Below are 24,759 nucleotides of genomic sequence, written 5' to 3' on the forward strand. Positions count from 1 at the left end.
AGTATGTATATATATATATATATATATATATATATATATATATATATACATACTGATATATATATATATATATATATATATATATATACTGATATATATATATATATATATATATATATATATATATATATATATATACACTCACCTAAAGGATTATTAGGAACACCATACTAATACTGCGTTTGACCCCCTTTCACCTTCAGAACTGCCTTAATTCTACGTGGCATTGATTCAACAAGGTGCTGAAAGCATTCTTTAGAAATGTTGGCCCATATTGATAGGATAGCATCTTGCAGTTGATGGAGATTTGTGGGATGCACATCCAGGGCACGAAGCTCCCGTTCCACCACATCCCAAAGATGCTCTATTGGGTTGAGATCTGGTGACTGTGGGGGCCATTTTAGTACAGTGAACTCATTGTCGTGTTCAAGAAACCAATTTGAAATGATTCGAGCTTTGTGACATGGTGCATTATCCTGCTGGAATTAGCCATCAGAGGATGGGTACATGGTGGCCATAAAGGGATGGACATGGTCAGAAACAATGCTCAGGTAGGCCGTAGCATTTAAACGATGCCCAATTGGCACTAAGGGGCCTAAAGTGTGCCAAGAAAACATCCCCCACACCATTACACCACCACCACCAGCCTGCACAGTGGTAACAAGGCATGATGGATCCATGTTCTCATTCTGTTTACGCCAAATTCTGACTCTACCATCTGAATGTCTCAACAGAAATCAGACCAGGCAACATTTTTCCAGTCTTCAACTGTCCAATTTTGGTGAGCTCTAGCAAATTGTAGCCTCTTTTTCCTATTTGTAGTGGAGATGAGTGGTACCCGGTGGGGTCTTCTGCTGTTGTAGCCCATCTGCCTCAAGGTTGTGCGTGTTGTGGCTTCACAAATGCTTTGCTGCATACCTTGGTTGTAACGAGTGGTTATTTCAGGCAAAGTTGCTCTTCTATCAGCTTGAATCAGTTGGCCCATTCTCCACTGACCTCTAGCATCAACAAGGCATTTTCGCCCACAGGACTGCCGCATACTGGATGTTTTTCCCTTTTCACACCATTCTTTGTAAACCCTAGAAATAGTTGTGCGTGAAAATCCCAGTAACGGAGCAGATTGTGAAATACTCAGACCGGCCCGTCTGGCACCAACAACCATGCCATGCTCAAAATTGCTTAAATCACCTTTCTTTCCCATTCTGACATTCAGTTTGGAGTTCAGGAGATTGTCTTGACCAGGACCACACCCCTAAATGCATTGAAGCAACTGCCATGTGATTGGTTGATTAGATAATTGCATCAAGGAGAAATTGAACAGGTGTTCCTAATAATCCTTTAGGTGAGTGTATGTGTATATATATATATATATATATATATATATGTGCAGTAAGGTTGCATAGTGTTGTATTGACATTCAGGCTGTCGGTTGATAGTCAGTTGCCAGTGTGTTGTTTAGAGAAATATAATTATGACAGTCCAGTTTAAGATTAATAAAGTGCAGTGCTGATATATGTTGATCATGAGTGATCAAGAGTTCAAAAGTCTGATCGCTTGGGGAAGAAGCTGTCATGAAGTCGGCTGGTGCGGGTCCTGATGCTGCAATACAGCCTGTCTGATGGTAGCAGTGAGAGCAGCCAATGGCTCAGGTGGCTGGAGTCTCTGATGATCCTCTGAGCTTTTTTCAACTATCAATTTGTCTTACTGTGAATTTAGTCAAATTTCCCTCTTGAAAGAATAATAACACGAAACCCTCATATGTTTTAAAACCCATTATTTTAATTGATAAGCCTGATAACATTGTGCAAACAGTATATGATCAGTCTTCGACTATCAAACAAGTCATATTATGCAAGTTATAACTACTTACATAAGCATCTGGACTTGTGTATTGTTACGATGAGCATGAAGGCAGACGAGGGGCGAGGATCTAATTGCAGGTTCTTTTATTAAATAGACAAGAAAACACAGAATAAAACAAAACACTGGGAACAAACAAAACATCCACGAGGGGTGAACAAAAAATGTAATCATAAGAAACAAAAACACGGAGAACATACACAGGGAAACCGGCAAAACACGCATCCATATACATCGACGATCGACAAGGGAATGGAGAACAAACAGGGTTTATATACACTGGAGACATGATGATGACAAACTACAATCAGGTGAGCACAATGACACAGGGCTGGCAGTGATGAGGGCCGGGGATCATGGGAAGTGTAGTTTAGACAAAGACAAGTGAAACCAGGGCAGACAACAAGGGAATCGTGACATAACCCCCCTCAAAGGAGCGGCTTCCAGACGCTCCTCAAAGACAAAAACAAAAATGGAATACCCAAAAAAAAAAAAAAAGTGTCCAAGGAGTGAGGGGGGGGAGGGGGAGCAAACAGACAGACCAAGGGAGCACAAGGGGCAAACAGACAGACCAAGGGAGCACAAGGGGCAAACAGACAGACCCAGGGAGCACAAGGGGCAAACAGACAGACCAAGGGAGCACAAGGGGCAAACAGACAGTCCAAAGGGGCACAAGACAGGCAGTCCAAGGAGGCACGGGGGGAAGACAGGCAGTCCAAGGAGGCACAGGGGGCAAGAAGGCGGTCCAAGGGGGCACAGGGGGCAGACAGGAAGTCCAAGGAGAAACAGGGGGCAGACAGGCAGTCCAAGGTGGCCACAAGAGGACTGGATCAGGTGGCCTGGGAGCTGGCCACAGAGCAAAGACAGGTTCAGGAGGCCTGGGAGGCAGCCTCAGGACCACAGCCATGGGGAACTCCGAGGGCGGAGCCGAGGTAGGCGGAGCCGTGGACTGCTCAGGAGACCACATCGTAGAAGGCTCTGGAGGCGGAGCTGAGGGAGGAGCCGAGGGCGGAGCCGAGGTAGGCGGAGCCGTGGACTGCTCAGGAGACCACATCGTAGAAGGCTCCGGAGGGGCGGAGCTGAGGGAGGCTCTGGAGGCTCAGGGGACAGAGCTGAGTGAGGTTCTGGAGGCTCAGGAGACGGAGCTGAGGGAGGTTCTGGAGGCTCAGGAGACGGAGCTGAGGGAGGTTCTGGAGGCTCTGGAGGTGGAGCTGAGGGAGATTCTGGAGCCCTGGGAGGCTCGAGAGACGGAGCCCTGGAAGGCTCGAGAGGCGGAGCCCTGGGAGGCTCGAGAGGCGGAGCCCTGGGAGGCTCGAGAGACTTGAGAGGCGGAGCCCTGGGAGGCTCGAGAGACTTGAGAGGCGGAGTCCTGGGAGGCTCAGGAGGCGGAGCCCTGGAAGGCTCGAGAGGCGGAGCCCTGGGAGGCTCGAGAGGCGGAGCCCTGGGAGGCTCGAGAGACTTGAGAGGCGGAGTCCTGGAAGGCTCGAGAGGCTCGAGAGGCGGAGCCCTGGGAGGCTTGAGAGGCGGAGCCCTGGGAGGCTCGAGAGGCGGAGCCCTGGGAGGCTCGAGAGACTTGAGAGGCGGAGCCCTGGAAGGCTCGAGAGGCGGAGCCCTGGAAGGCTTGAGAGGCGGAGCCCTGGGAGGCTCGAGAGGAGGATCCCTGGGAGGCTCGAGAGACTTGAGAGGCGGAGCCCTGGAAGGCTCGAGAGGCGGAGCCCTGGAAGGCTCGAGAGGCGGAGCCCTGGAAGGCTCAAGAGGTGGATCCCTGGGAGGCTCGAGAGACTTTAGAGGCGGAGTCCTGGAAGACTCGGGAGGCGGAGCCCTGGAAGGCTCGACAGGCTCGAGAGGCGGAGCCCTGGGAGGCTCAAGAGGCGCGGAACCCTGGGAGGCTCGAGAGGCACTGGCTCTTGGACGGTCATGGCTACAGGTGCTGGCTCTGGGACGGTCGAGGCTACAGGTGCTAGCTCTGGGACGGTCGAGGCTACAGGCGCTGGCTCTGGGACGGTCGAGGCTACAGGCGCTGGCTCTGGGACGGTCGAGGCTACAGGCGCTGGCTCTGGGACGGTCGAGGCTACAGGCGCTGGCTCTGGGACGGTCGAGGCTACAGGCGCTGGCTCTGGGACGGTCGAGGCTACAGGCGCTGGCTCTGGGACGGTCGAGGCTACAGGCGCTGGCTCTGGGACGGTCGAGGCTACAGGCGCTGGCTCTGGGACGGTCGAGGCTACAGGCGCTGGCTCTGGGACGGTCGAGGCTACAGGCGCTGGCTCTGGGACGGTCGAGGCTACAGGCGCTGGCTCACTGACGTTCGAGGCTACAGGCGGTGGCTCACTGACGTTCGGGGCTGCAGGCATTGGCTGGTTGGCCGTGGTTGGCGGAGGCTGGAGAGCAGAGGCCTTTCTTCTCCTCCTCCTCCGGGTGGACGAAGTTGGCAGCGCTGGCTCACTGATGATAGTGGCTGCAGGCGCTGGCTCGCTGATCACAGCAGGCATGGGGGTTTATTCACTCACCGTGGCTGGCGCGGAAAGCCCAGAGGCGGGAGCCTGGATCAAGAGAGGTGGTTCCCCGGCAGCGAATTCCTCCACGACGAGTCCCACATACTCTTGCCAGGTGTAGTCTCCGGTCTCCGGTAACTCCCACCATCGATGTTTGGGTATGCCGAACCGGTACGCATTCTTCAGGGTATCATCATCCCAGCCGGTGTAACTGGCCACGCTGACGAAGAAGTGGGTGAACTCCCGAACAGACAAGTCCGCCTCTGTCAGCTCTCTGAGGAACACTGCTAGATCCATTTTGGTCGATCGTTCTGTTACGATGAGCAGGAAGGCAGACGAGGGGCGAGGATCTAATTGCAGGTTCTTTTATTAAATAGACAAGAAAACACAGAATAAAACAAAACACTGGGAACAAACAAAACATCCATGAGGAGATAACAAAAATGTAAACATAAGAAACAAAAACACGGAGAACATACACAGGGAAACCGGCAAAACACGCATCCATATACATCGACGATCGACAAGGGAATGGAGAACAAACAGGGTTTATATACACTGGAGACATGATGATGATGACAAACTACAATCAGGTGAGCACAATGACACAGGGCTGGGATCATGGGAAGTGTAGTTTAGACAAAGACAAGTGAAACCAGGGCAGACAACAAGGGAATCGTGACATGTATACTGGAACATCTCCTTTTGGTTCAACACACATTTACAAACAACTTAGAATGGCAGTGACAGCTAGCCAGCATGACTTTCATTAATTTCTGTCTTTTTTTTGCTTTTTATTGTAGATCAGGGTGGTTAGATGGATCGATCAGACATCTGCATTCACTTTTCTTGATGCAAAGGGCAAAATGGCACGCTTACCTTTTTAACCCTAATTTAGTGTTGGGGTCAAAAATTACCCTTTTGAACTTTTGGAAAAACTTATGTTGGTATGACAAAAATACTCACACTCATTGTATTCAAGGTCAAATTTGAACTTTGAGACTATAAAACACAGGTGTGGCATGGGGGGGGTCTGCAGGAGAGAGAGAGAGCAGTAAGGCTTGTCTCCTGGTTTATAATTATCTCTAACACCTGTGTCTTGTTGTAGTGATACGGAGAGAGACGTTTAAAGGGATGCCAAGTGTCGAGAGGGAGAGAGAGAGTGGATCCAGTAAGCTCCACAGACTGAGTGTGCTATTGTTTTGTTTATGTTTACATTTCAACAGCGGTGACCGTCGTAGGTATGAGAAGAGAGAAATTAAAGTACTTATCTCAAACCTGCTTCGCTGTCTCCTGAGTCCTCCATTGCTCAATGAACCTGTTCACAACAGGATTTTATTTTAGTTTTTTGTCAAATAAAATCAATAAATACGCCGCAGAATGCAGAACATACACAGAAATTAATGGGTGATACTATAACACATCCACAGTATGGAATGCACATGCTCTCTTCTCTCTCTCTCTCTCTCACACACACACAAACACACACACACACACACACACACACACACACTCACAGGAATGAAAAGGTTAGACTGTTTTATAGAATTTGTCAAATAAAATCAGCCACAATGCAAAACACACACAGAAATGAAGGGGTGAGACTATAACACATATGGAGAACACACACAAATGCACCCACAGAAATAAAAGGTTAAGACAATAATACCTGGCACACACCAAGCATGCTCACAAACATGCATGCACACAAAAACATATACACACACACATATCAAAAGTTGAGTTTGAGACAGCTGACCTTTTCCACTGTGAGAAAGTTTACGCTTAGGGGTGGAAGCAGAATGTTTATTCTAAGTCTTACATTTGTACACAAGAAATGTAGCTCTTCACTGAAGTGAATGTAATATAAAATGTTCTTATTTTATTTGAAACTTAATGATGTCGTTAAGTAATTTAGATGTAAATAAATACCACAACCCCATCAAAAACTGTACAAGTTTTTAAACTGTGAGTTTTTAATTTTTTTATGTAATTGTTTTTAAATTTGTTTAAAAAATTACTTGATTAAGGTACAAAATGGCTATTATTCCCTGCAAACTTTGCTCTTGTATCACTATGGCTCACAATTTTCCAGAACATTCTAGATAGATTCAGTGCTGCGTAAACTTGAAGTAATTCTAGAACTTTCTAGTTATATAAATTGTAGTATAAATACAGGGTCCTTAAACCCACCAGTTCAGTTTAGTTCCAGCTGCCTAAGGCATCAAGAGGCTGCAAGCAGACACATTTTGCTATGTCTATGGCCAATTTATGAAGATAAAGGTGCGTACACACTGCCAGCGACTTTGTCGCTGCAGGTCGCCAGTGGCTGGCGGTGAAGTCGCTAGTGGGCGTTCCCACTACTGGTTGCCTAGTAACGTTTATAAATGACATTCACGGATGTCATTCCATTGCTGTTGACAGCGAATCTCTTTTCTTGCCACTAAAAACAAACATTTTGGAGGGAAAATACTAAATATAAATGGAATCAGTACATAAAATGCTTTATATCAAAGATGAATGAGAAACAAGGCGTGCTGTTTGCCATAGCGTCTGTTTATCTGTGGCGAAAATGCAAATGCCGGTCTGTCTGGGTCCATAAAATCCCCGCGATCTCAGATACACCTTTCCACGCAGTATTTTTCTTAAAAATGTCCTTGTACGTGGGAAGAGACATATCATAGAGCACTGGAAAATTTCTAACAGCAAGAATTAGCCTTTCATCCATCTTTCCGTTACTGCAGGAGCTGAGAGAGAGAGAGAGAAGGATCACGTGAGCTCTCCCGTCTTCTCTCCTATTGGCTGTCGCTTCCTTAGTCGCTCTTCATTTGAATAAAGTTGAACTTGTCTCAACTTTGTCGCATCGCTGGACACGCCCACATCTAGCGCCAACGGTTGCGGCAGCTCGTGTCGCCGGAAGTCGCTGTGCTTTCATTGAAAATGAATGGTATGGAGTCGCTGTCGCACGCGATGTCACTGGCAGTGTGTATGTACCTTAAGTGTGAAAAAATACTCAGTTGAAGCATCTGCTAAGAGGCCTACAAGGCATATATTACGGCATGCCTGTCGGGGATCAAGATAAACCCTGGGCACATCATTTCACCTGCGAGCACTGCAAAAAAAAGTTTTTCATTTTTAAATGTTTTACAATTTTCAATGTTATTGAAAAAAATATATCATATATTAAAAATGTGGCGAAAATCTCTTAAACATTAGTCATGGGTGAAATGTATTTTTGTAGGATGTACAAAGGGGAAAAGAGAGCCATGAAGATTGCAATCCCAAGAATTTGGCTGGAACTTAATGACCATTCAAGCAACTGCTACTTCTGCATGGTTGACCCTTCCAAACGTCGGACTGGCAAGAATGAACCTGCTATCATGTATCCGGACCTTACTTCATCCATCCTCTCAGTGCCACACTGCCATGAGCTCCCCGTACCCACTCCTTTAGAAGACAGTAGCAAGTCAGAGAGCGAGGAAGACGTTGTAGATCCAGAAGACAATTTCAGAAGTGGAGCTGAGGAGAGAAACCATTACTACCCCAACCAAAAAGACCTCAATGACTTGATTATTGATCTTGGTCTCACCAAGTCCAGTGCAGAGCTTCTGACTTGTTGGATGAATGTGTGCATGTCACAGGAAGCATCACCAACATTTTCACCCATCAAGATGAGCTCTGCTTCTGCCACAATGTGACCAGTCCATTAGAGGCAATCGGAATCGCCTGTAACCAGAATAAGTGCGCCCCTTCTTTGAAAGCTCATCCAGGAGCCTCAAAGCCGTGCTACTCTATAATGGTAACAAGTACCAATCTCTTCCCCTAGTGACCCTCAAAGAGGATTACAACAGCATCAAGACCTTTCTGGATGCCTTTAAGTATGATGAGTATGGCTGGGAGGTCATAGGAGACTTAAAAATGGTGGCATTCTTGATGGGTCTCCAAGGCGGTTTTACCAAGTTTCTCAGCTATCTTTGCCTTTTGGACAACAAGGACACCAAGGCACACTACCACAGGTAGAAAATTCACAAATTTGCCTGTTTTCTCATTGGAAATAGGAATATTTCAAATAAAATTAAAAACCCAATCACAATTTTTTATAGAGACATTGTCTGTCAGTTTATTCAAGAACTGTGTGTGTGTGTGTGGGCAGGTATTTATCACTTTGTGGGGACCAAATGTCCCCGTAAGGATAGTAAAACGTCTAGGTTACTATTGTAACCCCCATTACCTGATGGATGGATTGAGACGTTGTGTCAAATGAAACGACACTAGGGGTCTTTCTTGATGCCTCGGTTACCACTAAAATTGAGAAAAGGCCAATGAGAAATTGGCAGAGAGAATTTGCAATCCATCAGGGAACGGGGGTTACAATAGTAACCTAGACCTTTCCCGTCTGATGCTCACATGACGTTGTGTCGAATGAAGCGACACTAGGGGTCTCTATTCAATCTGCCATGCGCTGAACCATTTACGTGAACTGCTGACGCAGGTGTGAGAAGGCAGTTGCGTGCGAAAGCAGCAGGTTGCATCAGACTGCACATATATTTCACTTTTTTAGGTTCCCGGCATCCCCGAAGGGGGGGGGACAAGTGACGTGCCAAGCATGGGAGCAGGCCGCGCCAGATACGCCTTTTCTCTCTCTATGTTTCTCGCATAGAGTTAAAGCGGCTGGGGCCATTTACGCTATAACACACATTGGGGAAGGCATTCTTTTCCAACTCCAATTCTTTCAGGGAGAAAATACCCTGTGGAGACCACATCCTGCCCAGGCTGGAGGGAGGTTAAATGTGGTGAATACATCACATGGGTTTTCAGGCCACATGTGGAAGTGGTATATCCTACCTAGTGAGGGAGGAGTTGCTACAAACACAGCGACGGGGGGCAGAGGGGACTGCCCAAGTGAGACGCGAGTCCGCCGGCAGTGTGGCTGTACCACGGAAAATACACACAGGGGGATTAATCCGTGATGGCGAAACTCTGTGGAGCACCTGTTCCAGTACTGAGTAGTTAGTACCCATAGTGGGTCTGGTCGGGAATTCCTCCACTGAATTTGTGGACCAGAGGGACATCCAGGGAGCACGAGTTTAGTGCTCTGCAGATATCTGCTAGGGAGGTGCTGTTGGCCAGTGCTCACAAGAATGCCACACTTCTCGACGAGTGTGCTCGAACCCGCAAGGGGGTGGGCATGGCCTGTCTGATAGGCCAAAGCGATGGCGTTGACAACCCAGTGGGCTAGCCTCTGTTTTGACAGCGTTCCCTTTCCGCTGTCCACCAAAGCAGACAAAGAGCTGCTCAGAACATCTAAAGCTCTGCATGTGGTCCACATATGTATGCAAAGCACACACTGGACACAGCAATGAAAAGGCTGGGCCTGCCTCCTCAGGGGCAGCACTTGCAGGTTCACTACCTGGTCCCTGAAGGGGGTTGTAGGAACCTTGGGCACGTAGCCCGGTCGAGGTCTTAAGACGACATGGGTGTCTGCCAGACCGAACTCCAGGAAAGTGTCACTGACAGAGAACACTTGCAGGTCCCCAACCCTCTTGATGGAAGTGAGCACGATCAGTAGGGCCATCTTCATGGAGAGGGCTCTGAGCTCAACTGAATATAGCAGCTCCAAGGGGGTTCTCTGGAGGCCTGAAAGGACAGTGGAGTGATCCCATGAGGGAAGCAGGCATGGCCTGGGAGGGTTCAGCCTCAGGGAACCTCTAAGGAACCTGATGATCAGGACATGCTTCCCTAAGAACTTAACGTCCACTGCGTCGTGGTGAGCCAATATAGCAGCTACATAAACCTTCAAGGTGGAAGGGGACAGCCTCCCCTCCAGCCTCTCCTGCAGAAATGAGAGCAATGACCAGAATGTGCATCTCTGCGAGTCTTCAGATCGGGAAGAACACCAATTCGTGAACAAAGTAAAGCTGCCTGGTAGCTATGACAGCAGGTGGTAGACCACCTAGATCTTCCGCATCCCATCCAGGGGCTAGACGTGGAGTTTCCAGATGCCTGGGCACGGATGCCAGAGGGTGCCCCGTCCCTGAGAAAGAAAATCCTTCCTCAGGGGAATTCGCCAGGGAGGTGCTGTCGCGAGGAGTGTGAGATCCGAGAACCAAATCTGCATGGGCCAATAGAGGGCCACTAGAGTGACTTGTTGCTCATCCTCTCTGAACTTGCGCAGTACCCGGGGCCAGCTGTGCTCCAGGGCGTCTGTCCCGAGAGGAGCCTCCGCTAGGGAGTACCAGAGTGGGCAGTGAGAGGTCTCTTGGGAAACTAACAGGTCTACCTGTGCCTGGGGGTGTTGCCTCCACTCTTCGCTGAGCATGCCATGTCGCGACAGCGCATCCACTGCCGTGTTGATATAGCCTGGATATAAGTGCCGTGCAGCCTGACTCAGGCCGCTGATGACTCCAAAGAAGGAGATGACGGGAGAGTTGCGACATGTGATGAGAGCGCACGCCGCCTTGGCAATTTATGTATGCTATCATGGTGGTGCTGTCTGAATGGATAAAGACATGCTTTCCCCGAAGTAGTGGGAGATGCCTCCGCTGGGCAAGAATTACTGCCAGCAACTCTAGGCAGTTGATGTGCTAACCCAGCTGGGGCCCCGTCCAGGAGGTGTCTGTGGTGACCAGAACATATCGGGACACCTGCTGTAGGGGGACTCCTGTCCACAGAAAACAGAGGTCTGTCAAGGGGTTGCAAGTCTGGCGGCAGGAGGGGGTGATGAAGACACGGTATGTGCCGTGGCACCATGGAGGATGCCATATGACCCAGGAGCCTCTGGAATCGTTTTAGAGGAACCGCTGTGCCTAGCTTGAACATGGTGAGGCTTTTCAGCACTGACTGCACATGCTCCTTGGTGATTGAGACGGAGTCGAACTCCATGACGAGAAAAGAGATGCTCTGAACTGGGGTGAGCTTGCTCTTTTCCCAGTTGACATGAAGCCCTAGACGGCTGAGGTGCCTGAGCACCTGGTCCCTGTTAGCGCATAGTAACTCTCGAGGGTGAGCCAGGATGAGCCAGTCGTCGAGGTAGTTGAGTATGCGGATGCCCACTTCCCTTAGCGGGGTAAGAGCTGCATCTGCAACCTTCGTAAAGATGCGAAGAGACAGGGACAGGCCAAATGGGAGAACCTTGTACTGATATGCCTGCCCGTCGAACACGAAACATAGGAAGGGTCAATGTCGAGGCAAGATAAATACGTGGAAGTACGCATCCATCAGGTCTACTGCTGCGAACCAATCCTGATGCCGGATGCATGTTAGAATGTGTTTCTGCATGAGCATCTTGAATGGGAGTTTGTGCAAGGCCCGGTTGAGAACTTGCAGGTTTTTTGGGTACGAAGAAGTATGGGCTGTAGAAACCCTTCTTCATCTCAGCTGGAAGGACAGGCTCTGAGTAAAAGGGTCATGATCTCCGCACGTAGGGTACTAGCATCTTCGCCATGCACTGAGGTAAAGCGGATACCACCAAAAGGTGGTCCTGGCCAACCAGCACGACGGGTTGGGAAGTGAAAGCCATGCATCCAAGCTCTGCGTGAGGGGCACTAAGGGGACGATTCATTTCGACATACCTGGTGGGGCTTTGCAGTGGGGTGCAGCAGGTAGTGTTGCGTCGGGAGGCATTGGTGCTGAGAAAGGACTCAAAGTACTTACCTTGCTCTGCACACCGGCAGCGGTTGGGTTAGTGACTGAGGAGGAGGTCCTGTGTAGACATCCTCTGGACTCTGGTGGCTTTGAGCGTCAGGAGCAGAGACATATCGACCCCATCCAGGAACTACACAGAGGCAGAAGGGCATCTTTAAAAAGACTCGTTCTGAAACGGACATTCAATGCCTGCTGTGTGTGCTCTTTTAGAGAAATTATACTCTTTTTGATAGGAAAGTAACCCTTTCAGAAGTGCTGTCGAAGCGCCCAGGGGCAAAGGCTGCACTGGTGTGCAGAGAAGGAAAAAGCCGCTTATAAGCGCCGTAGATCCAACAGCAAACACTCTGCAGAGGTGAGTGAAACAGGAGTGATCTCAGCTCGCTGACAACCGCTCGCCTCCAAAGAAAAAATCTGAATGGACAGATGCACGATTGCCTCCTTTTATACCCATATGTGCAGGGGAGGGACATGAAAATTCTGTTTGCCAATTTCTCATTGGCCTTTTCTCAAGTTCAGAGATAACCGAGGCCTCCAAGAAAGAACCCTAGTGTCGCTTCATTCGACACAACGTCAAGTGAGCAACAGATGGGGAACCCAAAGTTTTCGACGTTGTAGGGACAATTTGCCGGTCCCCATGAGGAAAACAGCTTCTAAATCATACTAAATTATGTTTTTTGAAAATGTAAAAATGCAGAAAGTTTTCTGTGAGGGTTAGGTTTAGGGTTAGGGGATAGAATATACATTTTGTACAGTATAAAAACCCTTATGTCTATGGAAAGTCCCCATAAAACATGAAAACCCAACGTGTGTATGTGTGTGTGTGTGTGTGCGTGCATGCATGCGTGTGTGTGTGTGTGTGTGTGTGTGTGTGTGTGTGTGTGTGTGATTAAAGTTAAAGCAGCACAATTTATTATACCATTGTTGTCAGATTTTATTGCTGATTTGAAGCATGTCTTGACCAGTCTTTTTGTAGATTTCCTCATTTAGGTAGACTGAAACTGCCTGGAGGCATTACAAATATGGCCACAGAGTGACCTGACATTAAAGGAACTTCTTTAAAGGGCCTCTGCCTGGCTGTTTTTGAAGCAAAGAATACATACTGTGCAGATGGTTTCTCACTCATTCAGTGCTGTCTGTGCTCAGTAAGTGTGGTTTGGTGGTGAGCCACATTTTATGTAGTAGCAGACTTCATGTAAACACATGGATGTGGTACTTCAAGCTTGAATTGCTACACTGATAGGACAATACACAATTATGTAATTCACATACAGATCAGGGTGCCTGATTAATAACATTATTTTTTATGAATGAAAAAAATCAAATAATTGCACTTAGTCTGAATGAAACACATTTCTGGTTTGGTATTGATAAGGGGGTACACAAGCCTTATGCAACGTTCCATTCAACTGCAATGGAATACCACTTGTAGTCAGAATTCCAACTGGGAAACTTGTGCAGAAATTTTCAACTCAGATTTCTCCAAGATGCAGCTGCGTGATGTCACACAAGCATATCAGCACCCATATGATGTAAGTGCTAAACATTCACTTTTATTAAGAAATAATGATGAATTAGTTAAAGTTCCTACATTTTATGATATTACAGTTTGTTTAACAAATGTTTGCAGAGACAGATGTACAAAACACAGTAAGTTAAACTCTCTTTTGATAACCGTACACCTGTAGGACAAATGCTAGCATTGCAGGATTGTTTATCAATTGGTTTGCATGGAAACGTCTCTGGTGACAGCCAAACACCTGCTTAACTAACGGGAGCATTGACGGTTTGTTTCCTTACCTGTCATCTTCAGAGCATCTGGCAATTGAATGCCTTTATGGTCAGAGATATGAGAAAACAAGTAGGAATATCCCACATCTGACTTGAATGGAATGCATCATTACTGATGGGGCTGTGGAGGTACAAAAGTTAATTGAGCAATCAATGTGTTTTTAATGAGTAACTGTCTCCAGAATATTCATATTGTAATTTATCTCCAGATGCGCCAAGGTGACAAGCTCTGTGTCCTTGTGGCGAACCTGGAAAACAGACCAACGTGAAATGCCATTGTTTTCGGCCACTGTCGAAACAGTCTACTGCTAATCTGATTGAAGAGCAAGACTTTGACCACAGGCCATTTCTGTACCACTGGAGAGACCCATTTACAGATCTAGACTGCCTCTAATAGATTGCTTGAAATAGACAGTGTCCTAAAACTGGTCCTGGGCAGCCCCTAAGGGTCTGTGTACTGATATCCTGACTATAATAGATGACAGCTGTAGTATAACAGCAATTAAAGGGGTGCATTTGTAGGCAGAATGAAGGTGATAACAGGAAACAGTCAAGCAATATCTACTTTCTATGTCAGGTACATTCATTTCACCGAACAGCCTAATTTCCTGGTATTTCTAACATTGCCTTATGTTATACTTTCTTATGTTTGGTAAACAAATTGCTTTCAGAATATGTTGTCATGGTAACAGAAATGGTTGGAAGGGTCATCACTCCCAGGGCATGGTGTTGTGAGAGAAAAATAATGGCACAGTAGATGATCCTTAATGGCCTTAACTATTAAGTCAAATCACTACAATAATAGGTAGGTAAGTGCAATGCAATTTTGCTCTGTTGGTGGCCTCCCTTTTCGCTTTCTCATTTTCATTCATATTTGCATTATTTTTCTCTAATCGCTTATGCGTCTCTTATGTAAGACAGAAAGACCAGGGGGAAAATCATAGATTTCAGAGAAACACTAGTACTGTTTAATGAGAAATATTTAAGCTCATATTAAATTGTCTGAGGATTACAGACTTTAGTAATTGAGATGGTATCAAAAGTTAATATTTTCTATTTAATATCATCGCTGTCTATGAAAAACAATTGGAAAAAAAAAAAAACTAAAAAAAATGTCTCCTATGGGCAGTTATTTGGACCAATACTTCTTTGCTTTGAAAATAGTTAGCTCCCTTTATGGATGATTGAAGAGCTTAGCTTAGCTTTTGAAATTTCACTAAATCCCTTAATTTCCTTGTAGGTAGAAATGGTACAACATGTTGCTGTTATATTTGTCTATATTTTTCAGACCAGGTCAAATATATTCAAGCTAACAACCATTTGGGCAAATAATCCTCTTCCTAAATGCTAATGCTATTTTTTTGGAGTCACTAGATGTTTGACTTTGGCTCAGTCCTTTGTGGGCTGGTTCAACACAAATACAGGCCAATAGTTCTCAACTTGATTTGCTTTAAGACCCAGGTTTTACAATGGACATCAAATGATGACCCAACACATTATCAAAATTGTTGATCGCACAAGTAAAAAAATGTTTCCTTAAAAACAAAAATTACAATGTATTTTTTGAATATTAAGCCAATCATTTTCAGCACAAAACCAGGCAAAGCACTGAGTTTCTCCATTATCTGCAACATGATTACATGGGAAATCGACATTATGCTCCCAACTGTTCAGGTATGCTAAAATAAACCCCATTCTGCCAAATTACTGACAAGCCCCAACCCCTATCAGACATATTTGCATCTATTCAACTGTGATCATCCTTGCTGCCCCTTGTGATACTGTTATGTTTGTATTATGTATGCTATGCATGCGTGTTATGCATGCAACTTCTAAGACATGGGATCAGGTCCCAAGGGAGTAATCTTGTTCACAGATAGAAAATGTGAGCATGATTCTGAGATTGCATTTTTAAAATTTAAATGTTTACGCCAATGACAGTTAGGTTTAGGGTTGGGTTTTGGGTTAGCGCCGCACCCATGGTTCATAAAAAATACATTACTGTTGACTGTATTAAATTATTTGACAAAACTATTAAAGCACACTTTTGACACCACTCTGGACATTTCACCTGGAAACTGGAGGTCACTCATGCCAGTACGTTCGACAAAACTTCCAGATTTGGCCAATGGGGCAGTGGTTTGCATTTTGGTACAGACTGATTTCAGAAGCAGAACTTTTTGACCTACTGTTGCCGAATTCTGTGAGATCAGTCTGTTATCCGCAACCCTATCAGAATGGACCTGTAACTCATTTTACGGTTGTGACCCAACAATTGAGAACAAATTTTATCTGGAATCCTTAGTAAACTGTAATTTTCAGTATAGTGCTTTTGTCTAATGTCAGCCTATTGTGAAATTTCAATGTGTCATTCTCACATATGGACAAAAAATTAAGGCAAACTTGTCTAACTCTCTCTTGATTCCTTCCCATCTGTCTCATTACCATCACAAAATCTCTGTACATGCAGACTGGTTACGGGAAGCCCAAATAATTCCCTCATACACATTACTGTCACATTATGCCTGACTAATTTTCATAAGAGATGAAAAACCTGCTGTATACCCCACTCTACCAAATATTTTATTTTGACGAGCATAGCATATTTATCAACAGATGCATTATTGCTTAAACACAGCTACATGTATAGAGAAAAAATGTGAAAAAAATTCTCACAGACGTCTGTGTCTGTGTGAGAAGATAATTTTCGAAATTAGTTCACTGTTACATGCTCAAATTCTTTTTTTACAATTCATCTTTTCTCACAAAGATTAGACTTTTCAGTTGCATTACAATCTGTATACCTGTTTATCAGTGGTGCTTTACCACACAAGGATAGGCAGACAGTTTGTTTAGTAACAAATCAAATTAAAACAGGATTTGTAATTATTTTTAAGGTAATTTGGACCTTATCGCCACTCTGATTAAGTTTGCATTTTATTCATGAGAATTAGTGTATCTTTATGGTTAGATTGGTTATTGGCCCAGAATAGTTTCTCTTAAAGAGCAATTCTTCTGCTTTGTCATCCACCTTTTGACATCTGTGAATGTCATTTGCTTATTTTATGTGAATATGGGCAGGAACAGATAAAGACCTTGCATCAAATTGACTTTTCAAACATGTTTATAAAAGCTTTTTGATGACAGGTAAATAGCTGCAAATTGCATTTTGAGCAATTGTTTGTCTTTGTTTTGAATTCCGGAGGAATAAAATGTGCCTCCATGAATGGCAAGAAAATTACTTTAAAATATGCTTGTGAGGATATTGTATGTCTCTCAAGATACCCAGTCAATATATTTTTTTCATCATAACCATTGCTGCCAAATGTCATTTGACAAAATAAGAACCAGATAAAACAAATTTTCCTCAAACTATGACATGAATGCCTCTGTGTCTACAAGAAAAAAAATATACACATTTTGTCTGTTTTTGCTTGCTTTACCAGTTTACTTTTCCTAAACCTTTTCAAACATTATTATCTGCTGTAATTCTATGCAGTATTGTGCAAGGGAAATGTTTTTGTATAGGTAGCAAGGGCAAATGGGTTTGAAGAACACAAATCGGTTATTTTCATGTCTGTGAATGGATGTTAATTCCAGTGCAGCTCACTGTCGTGATTAAACCTGCTTTGTGTGAACAGATTAAAAATGCTGACAGTGCCTGTGGGAAAATCACAATATCAGCCCACACCTTATCCATGCACCCCATCCTCCTCTCTCCCACTCACAAACACACTCGTATATGGTGCCAGCTAGGGCTTGTAACATTTTCTCCCATCAGCATCATTTAGTGCTTATTTATAAGCCATTTAAAATTATAGAAAGCTTTATATTCTGTTTCTGAAATGTTTACTGTAAATTAAACTTAAAATAATTTCTCGTAACGTTGAGTTGAGTTGAGGTGAGTTTTGGCAATTATGATTATGTGACATTGTCTGTATTGTAGTGATGATCATTTTCAGGGTGATTCTAACTATGGGTGCTTATGACCTAAGTTTCATTTTTATATCAGTGCAGAAATATACCAATGACTGTTGTATAAATCCATATAAACATCCGCGGTAAGTGTAAATGCCTTTTGTTCTGCCAATTGCATGCTTGCGTGAATACTAGAGTGCATCTCTCCATGCGTACACTGCACAGCAACTTTGTATTTGACAGATGAGGCGCGTTTTTCTCATGGACAACAGAGAACAAGCTCTAAACTTAAATAAGCCTAACACATGTCCAAATACAGAGATATGGTGCAGTTTGCCCTTTTGTACAGAACTAATTAACTAAATTAAAAGAGGTAAGCATTAATAAAGCATGATCTTGCTTTGTTTTATTCAGCATTATTTTACTGGTCCTGGCGAATATTGTTAATGTATTTCACTGTAATAATTACTAGAAACTGTTTTCCAAACTTCTCTAATTGATAGATTCGTCCAAATCCGACAAGCGTCCTTAAAGGGATAGTTCAGACAAAAATGTATGTTCTGCCATCATTGCCCCCCCCCTCAAGTTGTTCCAAACCAGTGTGACTTCCTGTATTTTGTGGAACCCAAAAGATGTTAGACAGAATATTAGAGACTGGCCTTCTCAGTCACCATTTCCTTTTAAAATATGGAGGAAAAAAAACATGCAGTGAAAGTAAATGGTGAATGAGGATAACATTCTGTCTGCCATCTCCTTAATTGTGTTGTATTTAAGAAAGTAAGTCATAAAGGTTTGGAACATACAGGGTGAATGATGATATTATTATAATTTTTCTGTAATACATATTAATATATATATATATATATATATATATATATATATATATATATATATATATATATATATATATATTATGTAGTGGATTATTGGGGAGTAAACGTCTATTATTTTACATATGAAAGTAACTAGTAACTCGCTACTTGAGTATTCTTTTAATTGGATACTTTTTACTCTTACTCAAGTAATTATTAACATCATTTCTTTTACTTGAGTACAGTTCCCCGTCTGTCGTTCACTTCGACATGTGTTGCGATCACACCGAGTCATTGTTTGTGGATGTTCATGTTCTCACTGCGAGATGTTACACAAGATGTTAGCTCTGGAGCGGGTAAGCAGAACGCTCCGTCCCCCGGTGGAGAGCCGGGAGTAGAATCTTTTGTTTAATTTATTCTCAGTAAAAGAGCTATTTCCTTTGTTTCTGGGTCACCTGGCCTGCAAATGCCATTCTCACGGCACTCTGCCACCACACCTCAACAGTCCTGGCACGCTGTATGCTGACTCTCCGCCCTAAGCCCCACGACATGCAAAATCCCTGCGCATGGAAATCGCTACTCTCTTACTCAAAGACGCGATAGAGCCTGTCCTTCCAACCGAGATGAAGATAGGTTTCTACAGCCCTTACTTCATCGTACCCAAGAAAGGCAGCGGCTTAAGACTGATCTTGGACTTGCAAGTTTTCAACCGAGCCCTGCCTAAACAATGACCCTTCCTACGGTTCGCGTTCGACGGCCAGGCGTATCAGTACAAAGCATGCATCCGCATACTCAATTATCTTGAAGACTGGCTCATTCTGGCCCATTCCCGAGAGTTACTATGCACTCACAAAGACCAGGTGCTCAGGCACCTCAGCTGTTTGGGGCTTCAGGTCAACCGGGAAAAGAGCAAGCTTGCAGCACTGGCTTCAGTCTCGAGTACCAAGACGAGCTGGGCACCACTGCATGCACCGGGTGATGGTCACCCCCGCCTGCCGTCAAACATTCAAACCCTGGACAGACCTCTACTTTTTGCGGGCAGAAGTGCCCTTGCAGCAGGTGTCCCGACGCTTCCTGGTCTCGACTGACGCCTCCAGATCGGGTTGGGGCGCAGTGTGCAATGGGCAAGCAACCGCGGGCCGTTGGAAAGGGGCCCCCCGGCGCTGGCACATCAATTGCCTAGAGTTGCTGACTGTTTTCTGTGGCCTGCAGAAGTTTCTCCCATTAGTTCGAGACAAACATGTCCTAATCAGGTCAGACAGCACCACCACGGTAGCGTACATAAATCGCCAAGGCGGCGTATGCTCCTGCCACAAGTCGCTGCATGCCACTCACATCACCGGCGACCTCAATGTGGTACCGGATGCACTATCACGACAATGCTGGCCCGGTGGAGAGTGGAGGCTTCATCCCCAGTTGGTCCAGCTGATTTGGGAACGATTCGGCCAGGCCCAGGCAGACCTGTTTGCCTCCCATTAGACCTCCCACTGCCCGCTCTGGTATGCCCGAACAGAGGCTCCCCTCGGGGCAGACGCGCTGGCACACAGCTGGCCCTCGGGGTTGCGCAAGTATGCATTTCCCCCAGAGAGCCTTCTTGCACAGGTGCTGTGCAAGGTCAGGGAGGACGAGGAACAATTCACCCTAGTGGCTCCAAACTGACCCACCCGGGCCTCGTTATCGGACCTCGTGCTCCTCGCAACAGCCCCACCCTGGCGAATTCCCCTGAAGAAAGACCTTCTTTCTCAGGGACGGGGCACGCTCTGTCATCTGCACCCAGACCTCTGGAACCTCCACGTCTTGCCCCTGGACGGGATGTGGAAGATCTAGTTGGTCTACCACCTGCCGTCATTGACACGATCAGCCAAGCCAGAGCCCCCTCTACCAGGCAACTTTAGGCCGTGAAGTGGTGCCTGTTCGCGAATTGGTGTTATTCCCGGGCTGAAGACCCACAGAGGTGCGCAGTTAGGTCAGTGCTGCTATCGCGGCCCACCATGATGCAGTAGACGGCAAGTGTTTGGGCAAGCATGAATTAATCATCAGGTTCTTAAGAGGCACCAGGAGGTTAAATCCTTCCCGGCCAAGCCTGTTCCCCTCCTGGGATCTCTCAGTGGTCCTCACGGGCCTTCAGAGACTCCCTTTTAAGCCACTAGAATCAGTTGTACTCAGGGCCCTCTCTCTAAAGACTGCCCTGCTGATCGTGCTCGCCTCCATCAAGAGGGTCGGGGACCTGCAAGCATTCTCTGTTAGCGACACTTGCCTGGAGTTCGGTCTGGCAGACACACATGTGATCCTAAGACTGCGACCGGGCTACGTGCCCAAGGTTCCTTCCACGCCCTTCAGAGACCAGGTAGTGAACCTGCAAGCGCTGCCCCGGGAGGAGGCAGACCCAGCCCCTTCATTGCTGTGTCTGGTACGTGCTTTGCATACCTATTTGGACCGCACAAAGAGCTTTTGACGTTCTGAGTAGCTCTTTATCTGCTTTGGTGGACAGCGGAAAGGGAAAGCGTATATTCCGAGATTCCGTATATTCTGAACCCTGGATGACTCCTCCCTAGCCCTATGGGTCCGCAATTCGGCAGAGGAATTCGCCAACCCAATCCACTGCGGGTACTCAAATCTACCCTGTACTGGAATAGGTGCTCCTCAGGTCAGGACTCCTCCTGTGTGTATTTTCCACGGTACGGTCCCCTTTCGAGTGGACCCGCGTCTCCCTTAGGCAGTTCCAGCTGCCCTCCGGTCGCCATGCTGTAGCAACTCCCCCCTCCTTGTGGCTGGATCTACCACCGTGTCATTTTTTCCACATGTGACCTGAGTGGCGCATGTGACGTATTGCCACATTTACCTCCCCGTCCCTGGGCAGGTGTGGTCTCTTTTCCCCCAGAAATATTAGGAAACTGGGTAAGACCCCCTTCCCACGATGCGTGTAAGGGCCTCAGCTGTTTGGCTCTATGCGAAACATAGAGAGAAAAGAGGCCCGGCTAGGCTCTGCCCATTCCCAGGTTGGCAAGCGTCACCTTGTTCCCCTGTTTAGGGTAACCAGAAGGATTCCGATGACTTTTATGGGGCATTGGGGAAAGCTGTGTGCAGTCTGACACAACTGGTCACCTTTGCACGTGAAATACTTGCCCGCTCTTGTGTCAGCAGTACACGTACATGGCTCAGAGCATGGCGTGATTTAAATTGGACCCCAAGTGTCGCTTCTTCGACACAACATCTCGTTCCCTCCATCAGGGAACGGAGGTTACATACGTAACCTAGAAGTTTTGGGCTATACTCTACCCAACTATGTTGTTTTGTCTGCTAAATTAGGTTTATGTTTTCTGAATGTCCGAAATGCAAAACAATTATTTTATCAGCTACTTTTAAATGGCCATCAATCATTGATCAAGTGTTGTGCATTTGACTGGTAATCCAATCTAGAAGCAAGCAAATCTCATGAATTGTCATATTTCAGCCCAGAATCAAATAAATTAGATTTATAGCAGAATTTTTTTATTTCTGTCACTAGCGCCACCAAATGGAATGGCAAAAATAAACATTGTTTTCAAACAGCATTATGAATATAATCCCACTACTACTGTTGATCGGGCAAACAGATAGTCCCACCCCAAACCTTTGTTTGTTGCTATATCTGGCTAGATGGGTCACTCAAACAAAAAGAGTAATTTTTATAGTGCCACAGAGACACAGTGTTTAAATTTTTTGTGAAAATTAACCTTTAAATGGTTACTTATTTGTATCTGCATATTAATGTAGTAGCCATAGTAACAATTTGTGGACAACCCCCTTTTAAATACATGTTAAAACCATGCTTATAAGTTCCACATACATATAACACAGTATACATTTATTTTTACATGACATTATTTTTTTATTGTTTATTCATGTAAAAGCTAGAAAACTGTTGTACACAGGCATTTAAAACAATTAGGTGCATATTGATCAGCTCCACAGGAAATGTTGGGGTCCTTGTAACAAGTACAGAGAGAAAGTTAGAAAAAGTATGAGAGAGATGTGCCATGTCTGTGCTCCATGTTGTTGTTTTCTTCCTGCAAAAATGAAATAAATAAAAATACTATGTCATCTTTTACCCTTGCTACAGTGTATAGATCACCCAGACCTTATACTGATTTCCTTGGTGAATTTGCTATTTTTTTATCAGATCTTGTAGTTACTGTAGATAGAGCTTTAATTGTTGGTGACTGTAGAACAAAACAAGGAAAGCGGTGTCAACTTAAAGGGTAAGTCTTTTAATCTTTTCTTTTCAGTGTCAACTTAAAGGGTCAGTCTTTTAATCTTTTTCTCAGGGTCTCCAGAGACAGCCTTTTCTTCTTTTCTCTCTCTCCCTTGCTCCGTCGCTCCTGCCCTTTTTATGCCGCTCTCCTCATGTTACTGCAATCAGACACAGGTGTTCGTCATCATTTAGCTCAGGTGTGAGCGCCCTTACCGCTTTTCTCTCCCGGACGGGCGCTTGACCACGCCCCCGCTGCCACATACCCCCACCGCCCGACTCAGGCCGGGGCGTCATCCGCCTGCCTACCACTCCCCCATTTCTGGAGAGGAAGTCAGTGGCAGCCATCTGCACCCCGGTCTGTGGACCACCTTGAACTTAAAAGGCTGGAGGGCCAGATACCAACGGGTGATCCGGGCGTTCAGTATCTTTCATGCGGTGGAGCCACTGCAGTGGGGCGTGATCCGAGCAGAGGGTGAAGGCTCAGCCCCAGCAGGTAGTATCGGAGGGTGAGGACCGCCCACTTGATGGCCAAACACTCCTTCTCTACGGTGCTGTACTTAGTCTCCCTCAAGGAGAGCTTCCGGCTAATGTACAGCACCAGGCGTCCTCTCCCTCCACCAACTGCGAGAGCACGGCGCCCAACCCTCTGTCTGAAGCGTCCGTCTGCAAAACAAAAGGGAGAGAGAAGTCAGGTGCATGCAAAAGCGGCCCCCACAAAGTGCAGCTTTAATCTCTGTAAACGCCTGTTGGCACTGCTCTGACCACTGGACCGGATCTGGAGCCCCTTTTTAGTAAGGTCAGTCAGCGGGCTGGTGACATCCGAATAATTAGGTACAAACCGTCTGTAATAGCCAGCCAGCCCCAGGAACTGCCTCACCCCCTTTTTGGTCTTGGGTCTAGGGCAAGTCGCAATCGCCGCGGTCTTGTCAATTTGGGGTCGCACCTGGCCATGACCCAAGTGGAACCCCAGATACCGTACCTCCACACGCCCAACCGCGCACTTTTTCGGGTTTGCCGTGAGCCCCGCCCGCCGCAGCGATCTCAGGACGGCCCTCAGATGTTGCAAGTGCCACTGCCAATCATTGCTATAAATGATGATATCATCTAGATAAGCAGCGGCGTAAGCAGTATGTGGTCTGAGGATCCTATCCATGAGGCGCTGAAACGTGGCTGGTGCCCCGAACAAACCGAACGGAAGCGTCACGAATTGGTGTAATCCGAACGGCGTGGTGAAGGCCGTTTTTTCACGGGATATTGGTGTCAAGGGGATCTGCCAATAACCCTTCGTTAGATCCAAGGTCGAATAAAACCGAGCAGAACCTAACCGATCGAGCAGTTCATCAACACGGGGCATTGGGTACGCGTCAAATTTAGATACCGCATTGACTTTTCTATAATCCACACAGAAACGTACAGACCCGTCGCTCTTGGGAACAAGGACGACCGGGCTGGACCAATCGCTGTGAGATTCTTCTATTACTCCCATGTCCATCATCGCGTCCAATTCTTCCCGAACTATTTTCTTTTTATGCTCGGGCAAGCGATAAGGGCGACAACGTACCACTACGCCCGGCTCGGTCTCGATATGGTGTTGTATGATGTCTGTACGGCCCGGTAGAGGAGAGAACACGCCTGCAAACTCCTTTTGTAGTTCGGAAACCTCTGCGAGTTGGCGTGGTGAGAGGTGGTCTCCACAAGGAACCGGGGTGTTAGGGTCGCAGGCTTTGTTTACCTCCGGTCCGAGCTCCGCCCTCTCGGAACTACCGTTGCCAACGTCACAGAGGCCGCCTCTTCCCTCCACAATTTCAGGAGGTTGAGGTGATATATTTGACGCGCCCCTCTATCGGTACGTTTAACTTCATAATCGAGGTCCCCTACTGCGTCGTGTGACCTCAAAGGGTCCTTGCCACTTAGCGAGTAATTTTGAGCTCGATGTTTGGAGTAATACAAGCACTTTATCTCCGGTGCAAATTCCGTAGCTGAGCACCCCTGTCATACAGCCGGCGTTGGC

The sequence above is a fragment of the Xyrauchen texanus genome, chromosome 43 (assembly GCF_025860055.1).
Source record: "Xyrauchen texanus isolate HMW12.3.18 chromosome 43, RBS_HiC_50CHRs, whole genome shotgun sequence".
Classification (NCBI taxonomy): domain Eukaryota; kingdom Metazoa; phylum Chordata; class Actinopteri; order Cypriniformes; family Catostomidae; genus Xyrauchen; species Xyrauchen texanus.